Source organism: Pelodiscus sinensis, chromosome 3, assembly GCF_052426305.1.
Source record: "Pelodiscus sinensis isolate ZL-2025 chromosome 3, ASM5242630v1, whole genome shotgun sequence".
Classification (NCBI taxonomy): domain Eukaryota; kingdom Metazoa; phylum Chordata; order Testudines; family Trionychidae; genus Pelodiscus; species Pelodiscus sinensis.
The window spans coordinates 53,207,037-53,228,584 of NC_143054.1; the positions used below are offsets into that span (position 1 = coordinate 53,207,037).

The 21,548-nt window shown below is 40.4% G+C and overlaps 1 protein-coding gene across 1 annotated transcript in view; it reads right to left on the bottom strand.

Annotated features, from left to right (window-relative positions):
• Nucleotides 1–21,548, bottom strand: part of LMBRD1 (LMBR1 domain containing 1) — a 169,510-nt gene that overhangs the window by 99,176 nt on the left and 48,786 nt on the right. The window lies entirely within an intron of this gene.

A 21,548-nucleotide genomic window follows, 5' to 3' on the forward strand; every position in this document is an offset into this window, starting at 1 on the left:
TGCCCATTTCTGTTACTTGTAAAAATAAAAGCCTGAACTAAAGGTAGATAATCCAGAAATATGATGTACTGATACTCACAACAGAGATTCTATTCATGTTAATTATTTCTTTAAATACAGATTTATTTTCTCTCAGTGGGCAGACAAAATTTTTTGCTTATCTCAAGTCTGAAAAGGAAATATCTGATTTTACAATAAAAAAACCATCTTATGACTAGATATACGGTATGTATTTCAGAATGCCTTCTGACTTCAAAAGAAAGTCATTTTTCTCCATGTAAGAATTGTTGAGCCAATAAGGAGTGATCGAGCAGCTGTCATATGTACATATGAAAACTACAAATTATCATAACCAGTAAAACCTGTGTAATCCGGCATGCTCGGAAATTAGGGCATTACTGTTACCTGAGGATCCCATCAACCTAGGAAAAACCAATGGACAATAATAGTAAAACTCAAGTTTTTAATATTGGTAGTTTTGTAGTGAGACAGTTGGTCTCCCATTTCTATTCTGAGTTAAAGATTAGTACTTCTTAAATAAAAAATTGTTAAGCCAATCATGGGAAACCAAGCTAGGCCTGGAGATATGACAGAATTGCGGTTGGGGGCAATGACAGTTAAAGTTTTCTGGTTAACAGAGTGCCTGATAACAAAGGTTTCATTGTACTTAGTTTACAGTGGTATTCAGGTGATATTAATGCTATCCCAGTAATTTAGCTACTATCTTATTCTTGAAAGAAGTGATGTGACAATCTCCTAGACTGGAATTTTAACCAAGGCTTGGAACCACTGTACACTAGCTAGACTTAACATGGCTCATTTTCTAGAGTTTTGGAACATGCTACAAGGCAGTGTTATCTACGGAGGTAATGGTTTGCACATTAGTTCTACGTCTACACTTACAGCGGCATGGAAAAATCCAGGCACCACGTGTGTAGTCACATAATATAATGAAAGGCAGGCTGCGTCCACTTTTTTCGCTGCAGTATGTAGTTACATGCTGGAGATATTCACTGCTGCATAGGAACACTACAATTCTAAAAACACTGTAAATTTGCAAAGCACTGCTTTGACAGAGTTGTGTAGGGCATAAATATGGGGGTTCAGATAATGCTGCTCCCCTAAGCCATGCATCACTGTATAGACAGTATTATTCATAGAAGTTCTAGGTGGGTGTGCTATGTCTATACTCAACGCACTGCTGTAAATGTAGTTGCCCGCTAGGAGACAAGATTTGACATATAAATGTACATACATCAACACATGTAAAAAGCCAGAAGGCAAAATAGTTGTGACAAATCAGGAGAGGTCCCCGCAGGCTCTCATGCAAGCCAATTTCAAAGCCTATTCTTCCTGTGGTTAACTTATATTGTGTTAACGTTAGATAGCCGGAAGGCTAGCAATATTTCTATTTCAACATGTCGCTGCAGGGGCAGAAAGAGGTTTGCTTAGTTTGTTAAAACCTTCACAACTTAAGTCATTCCAGATTTCACTGAGTAGTTGGGAAAATAGCCAGATTCAGAACTAACTTCAAAAAGTCTAACCAAAAGGAACCTAATTTCACAACACTGAAGTTTTTCCAAGAGCAACTTATTAGCACTGAACACTTTGGTTTCAAAACTAATTTGAGTTAATATGCCAGGCTTCAAGGAACCCGAGTGACTTCTGTTCTGAGTGACATGTTACAAAATGTTAAATGCATTTTTAAAGGCAAAATGGATGAACCCAACCATGTCCTTAAGCATAGCAAATACATTTAACTAAATTGTAGAATAATGTTAATCAGCCTGATCTGACAATTCCACTAGCATCACATCACATTTTTTTTTACTTGCATTCATAGAACCTGTAGGCAGAAGCTACATGTTACAAAAGGATTCTTAGCAACTAGAACAGGCTAATAAAAGTACTTTGCTCAGAATTTAAAAAGACATCACAGTTGACAAACCTCTCCTCCTCCTTCCCCCACAAAGATGGCTTATACATGTGTTAATAAAACCATCTGCAGTAGCACCTTTTGACTATTTCCAATAACACTACAAATGTTAACCAATTACTATCACTATATACTGACTGCAAAGGCACACCCACTTAATTTACGTCTCAACAGATAATATTCATTTTCTGTCTTTAACCACACTAAATCTTAGCCGTTTCACAATTATCTGATGGTCCCTGGGGATGGGGCCAGCAGCCAGTGCACTCCCGGTCCCACTCCCATGGAGCCCCCTGGCACTGTGCACTGCTGGTTTGTATCAGAAGCAACAGCATGAGATCGCAGGCAGGAGCCAGTCCACAAGGGAAGCTGGTTTAAAACCAGTTCCCACCTGCTGCCCCTGATACAAAGGCAGCAGTGTGGGACAGTAGCTGCCTCTGTCCATGGGAAGCCCAAGCTCTCCACAGACAGAGGTTGATCTGCCATCCCATGGAGCAGCCTCCATGCACAGCGAGCCCAGACCTGCTGCAGACAGAGGCTGCTCTACAACAGCACTTCTGTCCACGGGGAGTCTGTACTCCTCACAAACCAGGGCTGCTCTGGCATCCCGCTTGCCCCCCCCACCCTATGTTGCTGCCTCTCACAGGCAACAGCGTGGGAGAGGGGGACAAGCAGCTCCACAGAAGCCAATATGCACAGGGAGCCAGCTTCCTATGTGTACTGGCTCCTGCCTGCCCTTGTCAGAGAGGCAGCAACGTGGGAGTGCAGGGAGCAGAGGCAGCTCCACAGGGTCTGGTGCTTGGGAGAGACAGCTTAAAATACAGCAGTAGCAAAGAAGGGGTAGTCATTTGGATCACCTGATGAGCCCAGGTTTATCAGTTAATTGTTTAACCAATTATACACTAATATCCCTAGTCTTTAGGGTCAAAGACTTGGAGTTCCACAAGGGTCTGTTTTGGGACCTGTACTGTTCAATATCTTCATCAATGATGTAGATATTGGGATAGAGAGTACGCTTATTAAGTTTGCAGATGATACCAAACTGGGTGGGGTTGCAACGTCTTTGGAGGATAGGGACATAATTCAAAATGACCGTAGCAAGTTAGAGAAATGGTCAGAGGTAAACAGGATGAAGTTTAATAAAGAGAAACGCAAAGTGCTCCACTTAGGAAGGAACAATCAGATCCATACATACAAAATGGGAAGCGACTGTCTAGGAAGGAGTATGGCGGAAAGGGATCTAGGGATCATAGTGGACCACAAGTTGAATATGAGTCAACAGTGTGATGCTGTTGCAAAAAAAGCAAATATGATTCTAGGTTGTATCAACAGGTGTGTTGTAAGCAAAACTCGTGAAGTCATTCTGCCGCTCTACTCTGTACCAGTTAGGCCTCAGCTGGAGTACTGTGTCCAGTTCTGGGCGCCACATTTCAAGAAAGATGTGGAGAAATTGGAAAGGGTAAAGAGAAGAGCGACAAGAATGATTAAAGGTCTAGAGAACATGACCTATGAAGCCAGGCTTCATGAACTGGGCTTGTTTAGTTTGGAAAAAAGAAGATTAAGGGGGGACATGATAGCGGTTTTCAAATATCTAAAAGGGTGTCACAAGGAGGAAGGAGAAAATTTGTTCCTCTTGGTTTCTGAGGACAGGACAAGGAGTAATGGGTTTAAAGTGCAGCAAGGAAGGTTTAGATTGGACATTAGGAAAAAATTCCTGTCAGGGTGGTCAAATATTGGAATAAATTGCCAAGGGAGGTGGAGGAATCTTCCTCTCTGGAAATATTTAAGAACAGGTTAGATAGACATCTGTCAGGGATGGTGTAGACGGAGCTTGGTCCTGCCTTGAGGGCGGGGGGCTGGACTCGATGACCTCTCGAGGTCCCTTCCAGTCCTATGATTCTATGAAAGTTTTATAGTAAAGAAGCTATTGTTCAGGGATAAAAGTCTGACCATCCAGGGGAGGAGAGGAAGTGGCAGGGAGAGGAGTAACCATGCTTAACACCTAGAAGGTCTTCATATTCTGATCATCTCTGTAACCCCTCGTGGGTTATAAGCCATTCATGCTTTGTCTGAAAGTTCAGTTTGTTATCCCTACGTCCTACAATAAGGACACAGCTAAGGGATCTTTATCCCAACTCCGCACTTCTGCCCCCCCCCCCCCACGCACACAATATAAACTCTTGCCATAATCAATTTGTTTAAAACTAGTATATTTGTATTTCTCTTAATTTTAATACAATATAAATGCTAATGTTCCCCCCCCCCCGAACTAAATGTCTCTCCCCTCAAATAATTGCAAAACATTCAGTAAACACGCAACACTAACTTCATCAGCCATAGTATCTTACTGCAAACACATGTTCTCCTTTACCCACAAAGTTAAAAATAACTACAAGTTCTTCTCTTGTCCTGACTTAGCTTGTAAAATTTCCAGGGTAAGGAAGTTTCTTTTCAGAGACTACCAGGGAGAACAAAACTTGCATCTACAATCAGACGATACTCTCAGACAAAACAGGAAATAACTGAGGTCTCAAATTGTATGACAAGTGATTATAAAAGTTTACTTTAAGACAACCCATGTAAAAACATTTAATAAAATACTGTACAGAAGAAAGCAGGCATGTTTCTAACAATATTTTTAGCAATATTGGCAAGACAGACAAGAATCTAAGCTTACTTATGCTAATAAATTGCATAATTAATTGAGGTTCTTTTATCGGACTCCTCACGCCAGTGGTGATCAGCTGTAGATTTTTGTCCCTTTTGCCAGTATTGTCCTTCTCTTGGTCATTCAGGTGGTAATTCAGTGTGCCAGATTCAAAGAACAAAAAAAAAAAAAAACCACACTGTCCTTTGTAAACCACAAAGGTCTTTTAGGCTGATTTTCAAATATAATTGCAACTCAACATTTTCGTATTGAGTTGTTCCACACAAGCTTCCTTCCCCCAGTCCACATGAATACCATACATAGATGGAGCCATGTTAGTCTGGTCTAGCTGAAACAAAAGACAGGACTATGTAGCACTTTAAAAACTAACAAGATGGCTTATTATCCATAGAGAATCTCCTTCAAATTGATTTGTATTGGCAATCTCAGAGGTTCACCAAAAATAGTAACATTTATTCATAGAAAAATAACTAAGTTTCAAATAACATACAGAAGGATAACAGTTGTTCATGAGATGGCTCCACCATGGATGTCTAGAAGCACCCTTTTCCTCAAAATACCCTTTTCTTTTGCTTCTTTGGGTTCAGGTGCATTTAGTTTTGCCCTTGCCTCTGTTCTCACCATAGGGTTGGAACATTATTTATTCTTCCAAATCAATCAGGAGTAATTTATCCCCTTATTTAGATTTATGCATATTGTACAAGGCTTCAGAATTTCACAAGCTCATCTTCAAGTTGTTTAACACTTTCCCAGTAAAGAGCAGGCATAAATTAGATATGGATAAGATATGTGAACCAAATAAGTGGTTGTTTTGTCAGTTTATCAGGAAACAGAGTCATAATGAAATGAACCCAGAAGCCCCAAATTGCAAATGAGGGTAGTAATGCAAATAGCTATTATCACTTTCTGAAATAATTTCAAGTCAACATTTTCTTGTAAAAATTCCTTACTTTGGTTTTAAGAGAGACGGCAACCTTATTGTACAGACAACTTGCTTAAGTCCCTTCATTTCATATGATGGATATGGTGACAGTGGGCACACTACTCATTAAAGTAGGGTCCACACCTTTATGGTTTGGAAAGATGTGCCACATTAGTCTCAGAACAAATAGATGCATAGTGAGAAAGTTAGGGAAAGGACATATCTGTGATTAGTGTTCCCAGTGGTCTGTGCACAGGAAGGAGAGTAGACACCCCCAATAAGACCAGTTTAAGGGCTGTAGAGCAGCAACACTCTAGCATATAGAATACCTGCAAGCTGGCAAGTGAATTCCATCCTCTCAACCAAAATCCCGTAATCATCCCACAGAAAGCTCAGATAATCTGGCTTTGTGAAGATATAAATGTTATCCTTTGAAACAAAGATTTGGGGACATAAGAGGGCATAAGTACAGTTAAGAAATTAAATATCACTCTGCATCATACCCAACAGAACAAACAACGGCACTACAACTATACATAGAAGTTGTAATTAGGAAAGTTGGGGTACTCGGCCCTGAAACAGATTGTGAAATCTAAATCTGATCTCAGTATATGCTGAAAAAGTCCAAAGGGATTATCCAGTAATTGCAAACTAAAGGTGTGTCATCCTACAACAGATGCTGCATTCAGATGTTCCACAGTCTGCCGAGAGGTGAAACATAGTAATTGTGCCCATCCAGAAGGGATATCTTGCATTCACACTCAATGCGCATCTTAAAACCACAATGCTTCTATTACAATACAGAAAAAGGAGATAAGAGGACCAAATAAAGGTACACAAGACAAAAAATGGAGTTGAAAAGTGAATGTCTGCCAAAAAGTCAAGCAAAGCATGAAACGCCTGTACGAGCCTCACATTTTATAGCAATGTCTAGAGTATTCCGATCAGAAAGAGAGTCAGCTTCAGCTAACCTAAACTCAGACTCAAATTTACATAAATCAATAATGGATAAAAGTCATTGGTGACTATATACAACTTTGTAGCTCATCTGACAACCTGTGTTTTGGGAAGTACATATCAACTTCATTCTCACTGCTCCAAATATGACTGGGGTCCCTACGGTCACACTAAGGGAGAGAAGCTGGAAGACTGCACCATCACAAAGTACAATACAGTAGAGTCCCTATCATCCAATGTAAATGGAACTGACACATGGTCAGATTACCGAATATGTCGGATGATAGGGACTGCTGCCGGGGAAGACACGGCCCCGGCAGGAGCCCCATCAGCTGCTCCTAGAGAGCACGGGGACAGCTGCTGCTGCCAGGGCCGCTTCCTCCCCAGCATTGGCGGCAGCAGCAGCAGCTGTCCCCCTGCTCTCTAGGAGCAGCTGATGCGCTGCTACTGAGGAAGACACGGCCCTGGCAGGAGCCCCATCAACTGCTCCTAGAGAGCATGGGGACAGCTGCTGCTGCTGCCACCACGGCTGGGAAAGAAGCAGCCCTGGCAGGAGCCGGAGAACGGCCCCACTCGCTGCCCCGTTGTCCCGGGCAGGAGCAGCAGCAGCTGCTCCAAGAGAGCGACGTGGCAGCAAGCGGGGCCATTGTCCCCGCCCACGCTGTATCTGACCCTACAGCTCCCGGGGACTTTGTCCCCGGGAGCTGCAGGGTCAGATAAAGTGGAGTGTCGGATTACCAGGAGTCAGATAATCCGGACTCCACTGTAATTCCAATTTGTGTTAATAGAAAAATTCTTGCTGACGTCTCTCCCCTTGGGTGAGGTTGTGGGATGCTCTCTTCTGTTCCCCATTTAGCTCTTTTCAACTGTTCTGAAGAAAAATTCCCCACAAAGAAGAGACTGAATTTTAGATGGGAGAGATTCCTTTACTTCCACCACCATTCCCTCTATCCCTCTTCCCACCCAAAATCAATTCTCAACCCAAGTAATTCTATATTCCCCTTCTACAATGCCTCCAAACAACCCCCTCCCCCCACACACATTCATTCTACTCCTTCAAAAATGTACTTCCCCCGTTTTCCCATATAATTCTGCTCCATCTAACACGCCCAATAAACTCTATACCCTTTTGAGACTCTCCTCCACAATCTTGCCACATTTATTCTGTTTGCGATATAGGCCCAACATTAATCACGCCCCACCCCCACACCTCCAAATACCTCGCTGGATGGTATGTGCTGGTCCTATTCCCTACCTGACCCCTGCTTATCAACTATGCCAACTTGCTGTGCTCCTCTTTAGGGCAAGGTTTCTCCCAACATTTTTAGTGGCTTCAGATTGCGTCCACCAACTCTTGCTCATGGCATCCTAAAAAAAAAGTAATTAGCCCTATGAAAAAAATATGCAGAAATACAGATCACCTCTATTTTTTAGAAGACAAACAAAAACACAAAAAAGGTGCTTTGCACTTTGTCTTTTTTGCTGTTTCCTTTTCTTTTCTGGTTACTTTTTTAGACTTTCTAGGTAGTAAGTCTGCTGCTATGAGAAGTGATACTTGTACGTTAATATCATTTTTCACAGCCTCCAGCTAGCTACTAAGTCTGCTGTAAAAAGTGGTATTAACATAGATACAAATATCACTTTTCAAAGCAGACTACTCAGACCTGGCAAGCCTCAGGGACAAATTAATCTCTGAACGGGGAACTGGAGAGGGAGGCACTGAGGGCCCCAGGATGATGCAGGAAGATGCAGATGGAGAACTTGGGGCAGTAGGGTCCATGGTAGTGGGGGCAAGCTAAGGGCTGGAATCTATTGCTATTTGCCTGGGACCCTGGAGACAGATCACCAAGCCCCAAGGTCAATCTGGGGACTAGGGCCAAAACCTTGGTCTGGAGTCTGCCACCTGCCTTCCCAGGACTGAAGCTCAATCCTACTACCTCCAGAAAAGAGGGGAACTCATTAGTTGCCCTACTCCTCCATTTACTTCTCATTTACTTCTCAAAAGTGGGTAGAGGATACAGTTTTCTCTGGACCACATCACTGCCAAGGAGGCTATGTCTAGAAGAACCACTCTTGGTGGCCAAACAGTGGAGAAACACTGGACTGAGTAGGACAACAAAAAGGAGGGAAGAGAGAGAAGTAGCTGTGTACACCTGTTGAAGAACCAAGTTATCCCTCATTACATGCAGCAGGTCTTTGACTATCATCTCCATGAGGTTTGATAAGATAGCCAGGGGGATTCCATCACATCTAAGTCTGAAAACCTTGAAGTCTGCAGAAAGCTGGAAGCTTGATAGGTTTAGATCACAAGATCACAATGCCATCATATTAGGCACTGTACTAGGGATGTTAAATATCTGTTAATTGAATAGTCAAGTAACCTCATGAATTCTTATCAGTTAGTTGACTATTCTGGCCCCACTCCTGAGTAGCCCCCTGCCACTCTATGCTGCCACCTCTGTATCAGAGGTAGCAGTGTGAGGTGCCAGGCGGGAGCTGGTCTGCGAGGAGAGCCAGTTTAAAAGCCAGCTCCCCTCATGGACTGGCTGTCATCCTGTGCTGCTGCCTCTGATAGAGAGGTAGCAGTGCAAGGTGGCAGTAGACCCTGTCTGAGAGGTGGGGGTAGAAGTTTGAGCTTCTAGATCCGGTGTGAGCTGGAACTGAGCCGTACTGCTTGACAGCCTGCTAAACATTTACTGGCAAGGGGAAGGAAGGGAAATGCATGTAGTCTATAGCATTAACCTATAAGCTTTTGCTTATTGGTTAATCAATTACACTAGGACAACCCTATACTGTACACACATGTACAAAAAGATAATCACTGCCCTTAACATGAGTGGAATGACTGAAAAACAAAAACAAATGAAGGGTTTAAAAGAGGAGGAAAATTATATTTGGTGTAAGCTGCAGTTTGACTCAAAAAAGCCAGTGCACACATCAGCCACAAGTGAGGCAGTGTAACATATCAGAACTCAGAGCTTGCAAAGAGGAGAAATGCAGAGAGCAGACAAAAAGCTGTGTGAATCAATTATAGCAAAAGTGTCTTTGGAGAACTAATGCCTGTAGTTAAATGGATTAAAAGTCATTTAACAACTATTGCACCAAGCCTGTTATGTATTTTATCAGAAATACTAACCATTTATAGTTAAATGCATTTAAAATTAATTAAATTTGGCATTTTAGCCACTTACTGGCAGCTACCATTTGAGAATGTTTTGATTTATCAATTAAAGTGCCACATTTAAACAGTAAAATTCTCTTCTGGCTGTATATCCAGTATTAAAGTACAGTAGGACAGAATTTATGCAGCTATTTCTTATTATTGCAATCTAACTGATGACACAAATGAAACTTTCCCCACTACTTTGCAGCAGTATTGTAATTGTTATAAGGGAGTTAAAAATGCCAATTTTTTTAAAAAAAGCTTTAATTTCAAATGTAATTTCTATATGAGAAGTCAGTCTTTATGAATGTTCAGGTTCCATAAAGCAAACTGACTGCAGCTTTTAAATACTAGTTTTCTTAACTTTGTTTTAGAAAAATGTGATATTCTTATTCTTGTGAAAAAGATTTGTCAGAAAGAAATAGTGCTTAACATTGCTTTTTTTGCATAGTACTGCCCTCTAGTGAAATTACACATAAAGTGGCTAAGTATAAGCTGAAATGGAGAAGTGCAGCAGGGAATATTCGTTAAAAATAACCTTGAAGTATAGACATAAAACAAACTTTGATGAACAAACAGTTTTCAAAAATAGCGAAGTAAGTCTGAGAAAATTAAAAATATGTTTTAAACATGTGAATAGTATTACATCTGTTAACAAGTTTACGTGTTTTTGTCGCAGATGTATACACTTTTGATATAAATATGTTGGGCCACCTTGTAGCCCACATGTAAAACAGAATTCTACAGTCAAAATGTATATATTCAAAATTTTTCTTCTAAAGCAGATACACATTTTAAAGTCAAACTTTTTTTTTTTAAGTTTAGTACATTCCGAACTCAAGTGTGTAGTAGGGATGTCAACGTGTGGCTAGCTACGCGATTAACTGATAAGACTTATCTGTTAATCATGTATCCCCCCCTTGCTCCCATTATCAGAATGAGCAATGGGGCGGGGGGGCGGGAGCCAGTGCCCTCCCTACCTCACACTGGAGAGAGTCAGACATCTCTGCCTAGAGAGCTTATAATCTAAAGTGACCGAGAAAGTAGAGTAGAAACGCTGCAAAAATATTTTTTCTCTTGCCCAATGACTTGTTGTAGCATAATGCAGCTCCCACTTTTCCACACTTTCTTCTCAAGCTAGAAAAGAAATGATGCCTACCACTTTCCAATAAAACCCTTTATTTACAGCTACTCATAACTGTGATGTCTTTAAAATAAGACCAGTGTACATGAACCATCAAAAATTTCTGCTGCAATAGGATGATTTTTAAAACTTTTCAAAAGAAACAATTCTCTTTTTCCACTAACTGTATTTTCAAATAAAAAAATCGGGTAGTCTTGTACAAGTTTTTAAAAGAAGTCTGATTTATCAACTAGAATGTTCATATAGATCAGAACTGAAGATGAGTAGTCCAGAGGTCAAAGAGGTGATTAAGTGTCTGTGGAAATTCTACCAGATTTACTCAAAAGACTGCTGTTCATTTGTGAACTTTACTACTAGTTTTATACTTGTTTATTATTTCAAGGGTTCTGCTGTGATCTCACAGTGCACACACTTAAGCCACACTGAACCTTCAGCATCATACCATCTGAAAGGCAGAACTAACACTCCAGATGGGACACTAAGGAAACAAATCCTACTCAGGCATCAACTACTCATTAAACTATTTAATGGAGCTACATCCTAGAAAATAGGAAGTGTTCTCTCTCATGTAAGAGTTATGAAGTACACAGGTTTCATCTCTAACTTTGGATATTCACAAATATAATTTGTCCTCTTCCATGAATTAATTTAAAATGTGAAGATAATCTCTTAGACAGGAATAGAAGGTGATTCCTAATATGGCAGACTGAAGTCTCATTCAGATAGCTATACCATGATCATGTAAATCACTAAAACCAAAAAGTACCGAAACTAACTTAGGGCTTGTCTTGACTACATAGAAGATCAATGCCATCATGATCAATATTCCAGGGTTTGATTTAGCAAAAATAGTTAAGACTCGCTAAATCTAATTTCAGAGGGTACTTCCACTGACAGCTAGCATGCCTATTGAGAGAAGTAAAGGAAGCCCATGGATGCGTTTGCTCAGGTTGGCCTGCCGCAGTGAGGATGTCATCAAGCTTAGCTTAAGGTAAACCAACTGCAGCTACATATACTATGTAGCTAGAGTTCTGTACTTTAAGCTGAGCTGCCAGGTCTAGTGTAGACCTGGCTTGAGTTTCATCGCCTAGCTGGCAGACCATACTACTTTCAAGAATCTAGAACAGAACTTAGAAATCTCAATTCCCAGGATGCTACAGATATCAAGAAAATGGTGGGGTAACCCAATAACAGCTTGTGACATCTCTTAGCAACAGGTCCAGATATAGAATTACAACAATATTAAATTAACAGGGTTTAAGTTTCAATGACAGAGGTTTTTAAACATGTATCTGAAGCTTCTAGGCTGCAATCTTATTGACAACCAATGCAAAGGATCACTGCCATTGCTAATGATTGATTCCCTCCATTATTCCTTACAGTTATGCAATTGTTAAAATAACCCACCACCAGCACCACCCCCACAACCTTAAAACCCAAGCATGCACATGTTGGAGAAGAGCAGAATTAAGATCACCTGTGTAATGTGAATTCTATCACTTTCTGCACTGTGCATGTGCACAATTAGTAGTTACAAAGCTACATTTTTCCACACAACCCATGCCTCTCTCGGGACACAGGATTAACAGTCCTCAGTAACCTTTTTGCTCCACTGATATGAAGAGTGTTGTGCCCATGTAAGCTCATACCACCATATACATTTGTTAGTCTAAGGTGCTACAGGACCACTCATCCTTTTAAATTAAGCTACAGATTAACACAGCTACCCCTCTCAGACTTTTAGTGCTGGTAAGTGAAGCAATTGTTGAAAAATTTTTCCTCCTCACTCGATATACGGGGCTTCCTATCTTGCTTATGGCACACAATACAAATGTTGGACTGAATATATTTTTTCCTGATCGATATTACGGTGATGAGCACAATAGGATTTTCTGAGTGCCTCACAAACATTACATCATTATAACAATAGTACCCCAAAACAAAGTATTGGCCACATTTACAGAAGAATGATTTAGACAAATTGTCACCAGTGTCCACTGATTGTCGCACTCGACAGTGAGGACCAGGGTTCGTATTTCTGAAAATCCTAAGAGCTCTTATTATGAAAGCACAGAAATTTCCAAGTGAGTTCTTAGCTGTCAGGGGGAGCACACTCAGCTCACAACTGTGAACTCTAGTTTAAGAGACTAACCTACATTAAATAAGAATTCTATGATGGAGTCATGTATAGAACCTCATCCTCCTGGGTACCAGTCTCCTGCCTTAACTCTAAAACCTTCTGTCTTGCAATTTGCTACCCAATTACACAATTCTGCAAGGAATGATTCAAGAGTCAGACTCATTTAATAGACAGTCTCAATCAACCAATAACCACACTTAGTGTACATCTAGTCTGCATGTGCATTTCATTGTACAGAGGGAGATTGCTATTAGTTCTTCACCTTCAACACAATCATGAATACACAATCACCTCAGACACAATGCCTCACTACAGTACATACCCCTCATTTACTACCGACACATTAAGTCTCCACACACACACACACACACACACACACACCCCCACCCACCCTCCCCCAAGGTCTCCTACAGCAACTTGCATAGGTAGCTGTCTACAAACTGGTGTGATAAAAAGAATACACAATTGAGCTGGTTCAAATCACTAGGTAAAATCCCTAGTTTAGCACACTGCTGAAATCCTAAACCAGCTTGTGACAGCAGTAGCCTCTTTTACTGGAACAGGGAAAAAAACAAACATTTTCTTTCATTGAATTACTCAAAGTTGAGAAACTGAGTACTGGAAAAAAGAAAACTTGTTGCTTCCAGACTATAAATACAAAGAGAAAGGAAGGAATGAGATTTACTAGTTTTAAAAGTTCCAAGGACAACCAAAGTAACTTAGGAGACTGTCTCATTTTCAAAAGACTTCAGTGAGTAGGAACTTTGCTCCAGTCACATTCACTCTACCATATTTGAAAATTTTTCCAGGCTGACCTGAAATAATCTTTAATGTGCTAACTACCCTAATCCCTATGGTCCATAAGTAAATCAATCATTTAGCTGTAAATGTGAAACATCTTTTGATAACAGAAGTGTATGTATCCAAAACATTTATGGTGGTTTCAGCAAATAATTTTATATACTATTCAGTATTTAAATTCTAGTTTTTATCTTACTACATCTTGATTAAAGTTATGAGTATAAAGTAAATAAGCAATATACACAATTTTCTAATGTACGAAAAACAATAAGAATCTTAAAATATTAAGTCATGTAATTGCTTAAAGAGTTTGGTGCTCTCTCCTACATTGCAAAAAGTTCTATCAAATCTAGTGAAAAGGTTCTATTTAGCTGTAAATCAACATGTTTTAATGGTTGTATGACTCAATAAGACTGCATCTTTAGAAAATAAACTGATGTACAAACAGAAAAGTTGATTAAAACAATGATTTAAACCTAGGCTTTCTACTTGGTGAGTTAAATCATGATTTATATCAATCATTTCACCATGGACACTGGATTAAATCTGTCAATCTGTAATAGTTTCTAAGGGGGAAGGTTCAAGAGGAGAAAGGAAGAAAGAGGGACACCAGCATCCTCCAGGGGGTGGAATAGTAAATCTTATGACTGAGGCGCCTAATGGTCACAGCTGCCCAGTAGGTTCTCAAGCACTTCCTCAAGCAATGACAGGCAGCATGAGAAGTATGAAGCACCAGTGGAAAGCAATGAGGAAACACTAACAAGGTATAACTGCAGAAAAGCATGAAACAGTAAAAACTTGAGTTAAAAAGTCTCAGAAGCCATGTTAGTCTGTAAGCTTAAAAATGAGTAGTCCTGTAGCACCTTAGAGGGACTTAAGTTTATAGGATCATCAGCTTTCATGGGTAAAACTTACTTCAGATGAGTCGAAGTGGAAATAACAAAATCCAAGATATATAACAGCAAAAGCAGTTACCTGTCAACTATAGGACCCGTGTTAATGAAGCTAATTCATTGGACTGGATGTGTACCATTATAGCTTTTGATGTAAAAACGTATATATCAAAGGCAGGGGAAATTGGCTTTGTAGTGCATTCAACCAGTGAGCGTCTTTATTCAAGCCCAAGGTAGCAGTGTCAAACTTACAGATGAATTTTAATTCGGCAGTCTCTAATAGGCAAATGAAATTCTTTTGTAGAAGAATAGCTACTTTTAAATCCCCATGGCTGAGTGTAAAGGTAGATTAAAGTGTTCCCCTACATGTTTATGGGTGTTACCATTCTTTATGTCTTACTTGTGTCCATTTATCCTTTATTGCAGAGATCATTGCTAGCACTTGATGGCATATATCATTAGAGGAGGTGTAGTTGTATGAGCCCCCTGATGTTGTGGCTTATGTAGTTTGGACCGCTGATGGTGTCACTTGTGTAGATATGTGGACAGAGTTGGCAATGGGGTTAGTTTGTTGAGTGAGCGTATCTATGGTGTGATGTGTAATTGCTGAAAAGGATTTGCTTCAGATTGGGGGTTGGCTGTAGGAAAGGATTGGCCTGTCTCCCAGTGCCTGTGAGTGAGGGATCATTTTCCAAGATAGATTATAGCTTGTCAATGATGTGCTGGAGGAGTTTAAGTAGGGTGGCTGTAGGTGGTGTGTTATTTTCCTTGTTAGGCCTATTTTAAAGTAGTTAACTTCTGGATATCTGTCTGGCTCTGGCAATCTGTTTCCTCTCTTCCCCAGGTCAGTATTTAAATTTTAAGAATGCTTGATAAAGATCCTGATAGAAATGTAACAGTGTTAGTCTGGTGTCATTGAAACAAAATACAGGACTATGTAGCACTTTAAAGACTAATAAACCATCTTGTTAGATGATGAGCTTTCGTGGGTCAGACCCACTTCCTCAGATCAAATAGTGGAAGAAAATTGTTACAACCATATACCAAAGGATACAATTAAAAAAATAAACACATGAAAAGGACAAATCAAATTTCAGAACAGAAGGGGGATGGGGGGGGGGGAAGAAGGTAAATGTCTGTGAGCTAATGATATTAGAGGTGATAATTGGGGAAGCTATCTTTGTAATGGGTAAGATAACTAGATCCTTTGTTCAGACTTAGGTGTAAAGTGTCGAATTTTAGCATGAAGAACAGTTCAGAGGATTCTCTTTCAAGTGCAGTCTGTAGGTGTTTGTGGGATTAGAGCAAATCCAGCTGTATGTTAGGGCTCAGCTGTAGACAATGGATCATGGGGTGTGTCCTTGTTGGAAGCTAGAGGAACATAGGTAAGAATAGTGATCAGTAGGCTTCCAGTATAGGATGGTTTTGCAACCATCATTTATTTTTACTGTAGTGTTAAGGAAGTGGGTCTCTTGCATAGACTGGCCCAGGCTGATGTGGATAGCAAGGTGGAAATTGTTGAAACGGGTCTCCTTCAATGGGTATATGTGTCCATTAATGGGGGACACCCTGCCCATTTAGTTAGCATCAGTAACACGGGTCCCGCAATTGACAGGAAATTGCTTTTACTGTTTTTAGTTCTAGATCTAATTAAAAAATAGAGTGTCTTGGAGTCTGTTTTTTCTACTCCAGCTCATTTGATGAAGTGGGTTTTATCCACGAAAGCTCATTATCTTGGCAACACACTATTCAGGAACTTGGCAGCAAAATTAGAATTTATTAGAGAGGAACATTGAATATAGGTTACTGCCTTGCCTCAGATTTGACGTAATTTTAGTTTTCCTTCATATTAAACTCTAAAGCACCCATGAACTTAAGTATTGTACTTTGCTAACACAAGGTAACCAAATTAGTGACAAGTCACCAAAATTAAAGATCACTTTTCAACTTTTAGTTTACCAAGAAGTGACTGTGATTTTAAAATTAGAGAATTAAGGTATTCCATGATCATCTGGTCATCTTTAATGTTAATATTCTTAAGTAGTTTCCCTAATAACTGCATACTGTGAAATACAAAGATGAATCTGAAAGTTAACTAGTGATCTTCAAAAAGTCAGCAAACTTATAAAAGGATTTATTTCAGTGGGTGAAAGATTAATACATGATTCTTTGCATTTGAAAATAAGTTGCACTATGGACAAAAAAAATGTGATTGTTCAAGTTTACCAATAATTGAAGCTTTCTAGACAAAAACCCCATAACCACACCTATTTCAGGGTTTGTAATGCTTTTTTTTTTCCCTTTCAAGACATGAGAAACAGTCATTTTGTAAGTTACATACAGAAGATGCAAAGAACATCAAATAATTCTTGCTCAATGTTTTGGAAAAATTATAAAACTAATTATATTCATCTTTCAAGGACATGCTAAATGAGATGCACAAAATATCACTCAAATTAATCTGCCTATCATAGTATGAGTAATATATTATTCTGCCTTAAATCAAACAGCAACTTAAAGTTGACTACAACTATTGTATTAATACACCTGAGGCTATATAAAATCATTTCAATGCAGAGCACATTAATGAAAGTATAGATGCAAACTATATCATCTGTGAAAACAGCTTCAAACAAAGCATTCCAGTTGTAATTTATCATTTTATTATTAGTCTCCATGTTTACAGCAAGTTAAAGTTGACAGCATAAATCAAGATCATGGAATTCTAAAGCCCTACGAGGACCATTAGTTCAAATTACCAAAAACTTTTAAAGTAAAATGTAATGCTACAGTATTAATTCACAACATAAGAGGAAAGTCTTTAGTAGGTAGAATTCTAAAAAAAACAAACAAAAACCATACACAAGAGCCACTCCCAATGAAGATTACATTTATTTTATCAGTTCTTAGAAAGTACAAGGCAATAACATTTTAATTGTTATATGCTTTCATTGTATGGATATCCTTTTATCAATATTGGAATTGCAGGTATTAGTTACAAAATTATTCCAGTTCCAAACATAAAAGACAACCTGGGAAGCTTATATTTTATACTTCTGCTAAGAATGCAACTCGAACTGAGCTTTTGAAGTACAATGGAGAAAAACATGTAAATGCTATTATGGGAATAAATTAAATACGATTCAAAGCATGAGGCTAGGCACCAGTTATCTGCTAGTATGACAGAACTGAGAAAGCCTAGAGTTAAAGTAAGAGTGAGGAACAGGTGAGGATCCCGAGTTTCCCCAGATCTGGCCCCCTGAGATTCAGGGCTGCCCCCCTCCCCCCCGTATTGGGGAACTCTGTCGGGCTGGGGCACACACAAAAAAATGTTAGCCTGGGCCTCCCTAGATTTAGGGTTGCCAGATAGTTTCAACAAAAAAAACCAAACACTTGACATTACATCACAATCTATATTACATCTTATTTAGAAAATACTGGACATTTATATTTTTCAATTTGTTTCCTGAACAAAAAGCTCATATACTGGACTATCCAGTTCAAAACTGGACACCTGGCAACCATACCTAGACTCTGGCATGCAAGAGGAACGTGGGGAGCATCTTTCTGCTTCTCAGTCAGTGGCCGCCATGTCAGTGAGTGTGTTTGTGTTTTTTTGCTTCTCACTTGCATGACGCCCCCAACCTGAAAAAAGTTCCCCACCTCTGGGTATATTCATTTTCCCAGGAGACTTAGCACCATAATTTGACACTTTAACTGCTAGACATGTCAAATTCAACTTTGGAGGAATAAACATGGAGCCATAATCTGAATCAGTTAAAAATCCTTTGTATAGTTTTTATGAAGTACTTGCATTTTAAATGTTACACATCTATTCTAAGAACAGATTTGAGATCTAAGAATTTAATATATTAAAATAATTTCAGTTCATTATATCTGCATCAATTTGTGCTTTACACCCAAAGTAACTTTTACTCGTAAACCATTCATTCTCTAATTGTGTCATTAGCTCAAAGAGAAAATGTTAAATGGAATACTCCATATAATCAGATATCAAATCCATTTTCAAATAAACCCTTCCCCTTTCTCAGTGCACATCTGAACATTATTTTGGCTAACTATAACTAAAGACAAAACACTTATAAGATTGAGAAATAGTTGTTGTGGACATGGAGAAGAGGAAAGACAAAAGTAAAATAGTGTGGCTATGCTGCAAGGAGGATAGGAGACATTTGATATAGGTTTGATCAGGCCACAACTTTATTAAGTGTCTAGAACTACGCTGCAGGTAACCCATACAGATAATTATTGGAGAAAACAAAGGAGGGTTAAATGGGGGGGGGGGGGAAGAGGGGAATGACTGCTTTTACTAACTACCCCGCCACCCTCTTTACCCCATCCATGTCCCTTCAACAGATCCATTACTGGGACTTCACCAACCACTCCTTCATAGGAGGGATAAGGTGGACCATAAAGATGGGGGGTTGGCTCCCTGCCGTACCAATCATGAGAGTCACCAACTACCCTCAGAAGGTTTAGAGTATCTCACAAGTAAAATAGAATGGTTTAGCATGGAGATGTCTACTGGAAACTGAGTTAAGACAAACCATTTTACTTCTAATACTTCTGACCTTAATGTAAGAAGACAGCTTTACTAATGTACTCTTCCACAAAGTCCCTGACCCTTTATTTAATTTTGCCAGTCTGAATTTATTAAGGATTCCAGTGCAAGTTACATGTTCTCTCGTAAACTGCAAAGACTAACTATTTTATTTTCTACAGACGTTTCTCTAATTAAGGCACGGAAAAAAACTTTAAGTACAGATTGAAACACTCTAAACTGGGACTCTCTGGTTGTTGGACCAGAAAGTCCTCATGGAAGGCCAAATGCAAGAGCCTTGCAGGGGCCAAGAGCCCAGGCAGGATAGCTGCAGGGGGGGGGCCAGTAGCCTGAAGCCCTGATGAGCCTGTGGTAGGAGTGCCAATGGGCTGCTGGCAGGCCAGGGTCTGCCCAAATGGAGCACCAGTGATGGGGCAGTCGTCAGCCAGGTGGGCTGGGAGCCCCTGGATCAGGACCACAGGCTGCGGCAGAAGGACTGGTGGGGCCCGGTCAGCCACGGTGGAGCTTGTTGCCTGATCTAAGATTACGTTTAAATTTTTAATTTCCCACCAATAGGGTTGACAGGTTTGGTGTCCCAGGATCAGGATTAAATCATCCTATGACTGGGAACCCTGATGTGCACAGTTGCAACACTCACACTATACAAACTCTTGTATATTTACAAATGTAGTTTATTAATACAGTTAGCACAGACACAAACCCCTCAATTTCATCAGATAGGGAATGTATATCCATATCATATACTTACATCATTCCTTCTAGAACAATCTTAGGTGATAGCCTATCATCTCTCATTATCTTTACCATTCCCATAACCAGAATCCATCATACTGGCCCTTCCAAGGACTACATCTTCTCCCCTCTCACCTGGGGTCCTACTTTGAAACTATGTGATAACATGTTTGATGCACATTCATTAGGGGATGTTTCTAATGTTGAAGTGTTCTTTTCCTATAGGTCAGTGTATCATTGTTCTCAACTTATCATATAAGTCAATACATTACCATGGGCTTTTGTGGTCATCTATCACATCCTGTGTCCTCATTACTCGACTCAGCCTGAACTAATTATTTTGGGATTTTTATATAGTGATGCACCTGCTAAGTTTGAGGGTATTTTTCCTTCCATCCTATGTAGGTGAAAGGTCCCAGACTTAAGTTCCAGGAAACCATAAATAAGCTATGATCTGTATCTGGGTAAGACCATGTCTCAAGCATGGAAATCTGCTAACCTTAGCTTCTGCTGATCTTGCAAGTGGCCAGTTACAGCATGGATAAAAGATAAAATATAGCCCCATATTACTTCACCTGAACTGTGAGCTTATGTGTGTTTTTTCATTCAAGTGCAACCCTGCCCTCTAATTAGCTGTAATGCTGATATGGCACTCATTGGAAAGTGCATTCAGAGGCTGAGCCATTTTGTTATACTTTCGAGCAGGAACCACTGCACCACAAGGGAACCCGATTCACCAGTCAAACATTGGCCTGGGCTGTACTGCACCCATGCTGCTCCTATGCCTAATGGCATCTGGACTGCCACACAGCCCAGTCAGTGCATGGCACCAACAGGTTTGTGGTTGACTGGGGGAGGATGCAGGGAGAGAGAGGCTTGTGGCTGGCTTAGGGGGCAGAGGGAGGGCAAGCAGCATACGCACAGAGACAGGTACAAGCACCAAGACCACTAATTTGGGGCTCTTGCTAGACTTAGTTACAAACATGCCCTGGCCCCAGCCAAGGCGGGTCAATAGCAAAGCCCTTCCAAGGTGGGAGTGCTGCTGTGCTAGTATTTAGTGGGTGTTCACAAACTGCTATGGCAGACATAAGTCCTAGTGTATTACAAATGAACCCAGACATCAGTCAAGCTAACACAAAGGGCCTGTGGAAACGCTGAGAGCAGCTTTGCAATGCCTGCCTCCCACTCTGAGTGTTACCCTCTGGCCAGGTAGATGTGTCTCACACGCCCCAGTTGCTCCAGTCTGAGGCACTGGGCAGGCAGAGCACATTGTGCTGCAGAGCAGCCTTCAGCAAGATTTTTTGCATTATAGCTCTTAATTTAGGTTTATTAGGTAATAGTTAACACAAAACATATTATTAGTAGGATAGGCAAGTAACTTGATAGGCTACAGGCTGGGAGTCCTGGAGGTGGGCCTGCAAGCTGCCATGGCAGTGGTGGTAGGACCAGGTGCCTCACATCAGTGGGCTACTGGCGGGACCAGGGAATAGGGGGATCCAGCAGCTGGGCCAGGAGGAGTAAGGTTGTGACCAGGGCCAGAAATGGCCTTACTTGACCTGGCAAAATCCTTCATGGGACCAGTGAAATCCCCAGGGTGCCGGACCAGGGAG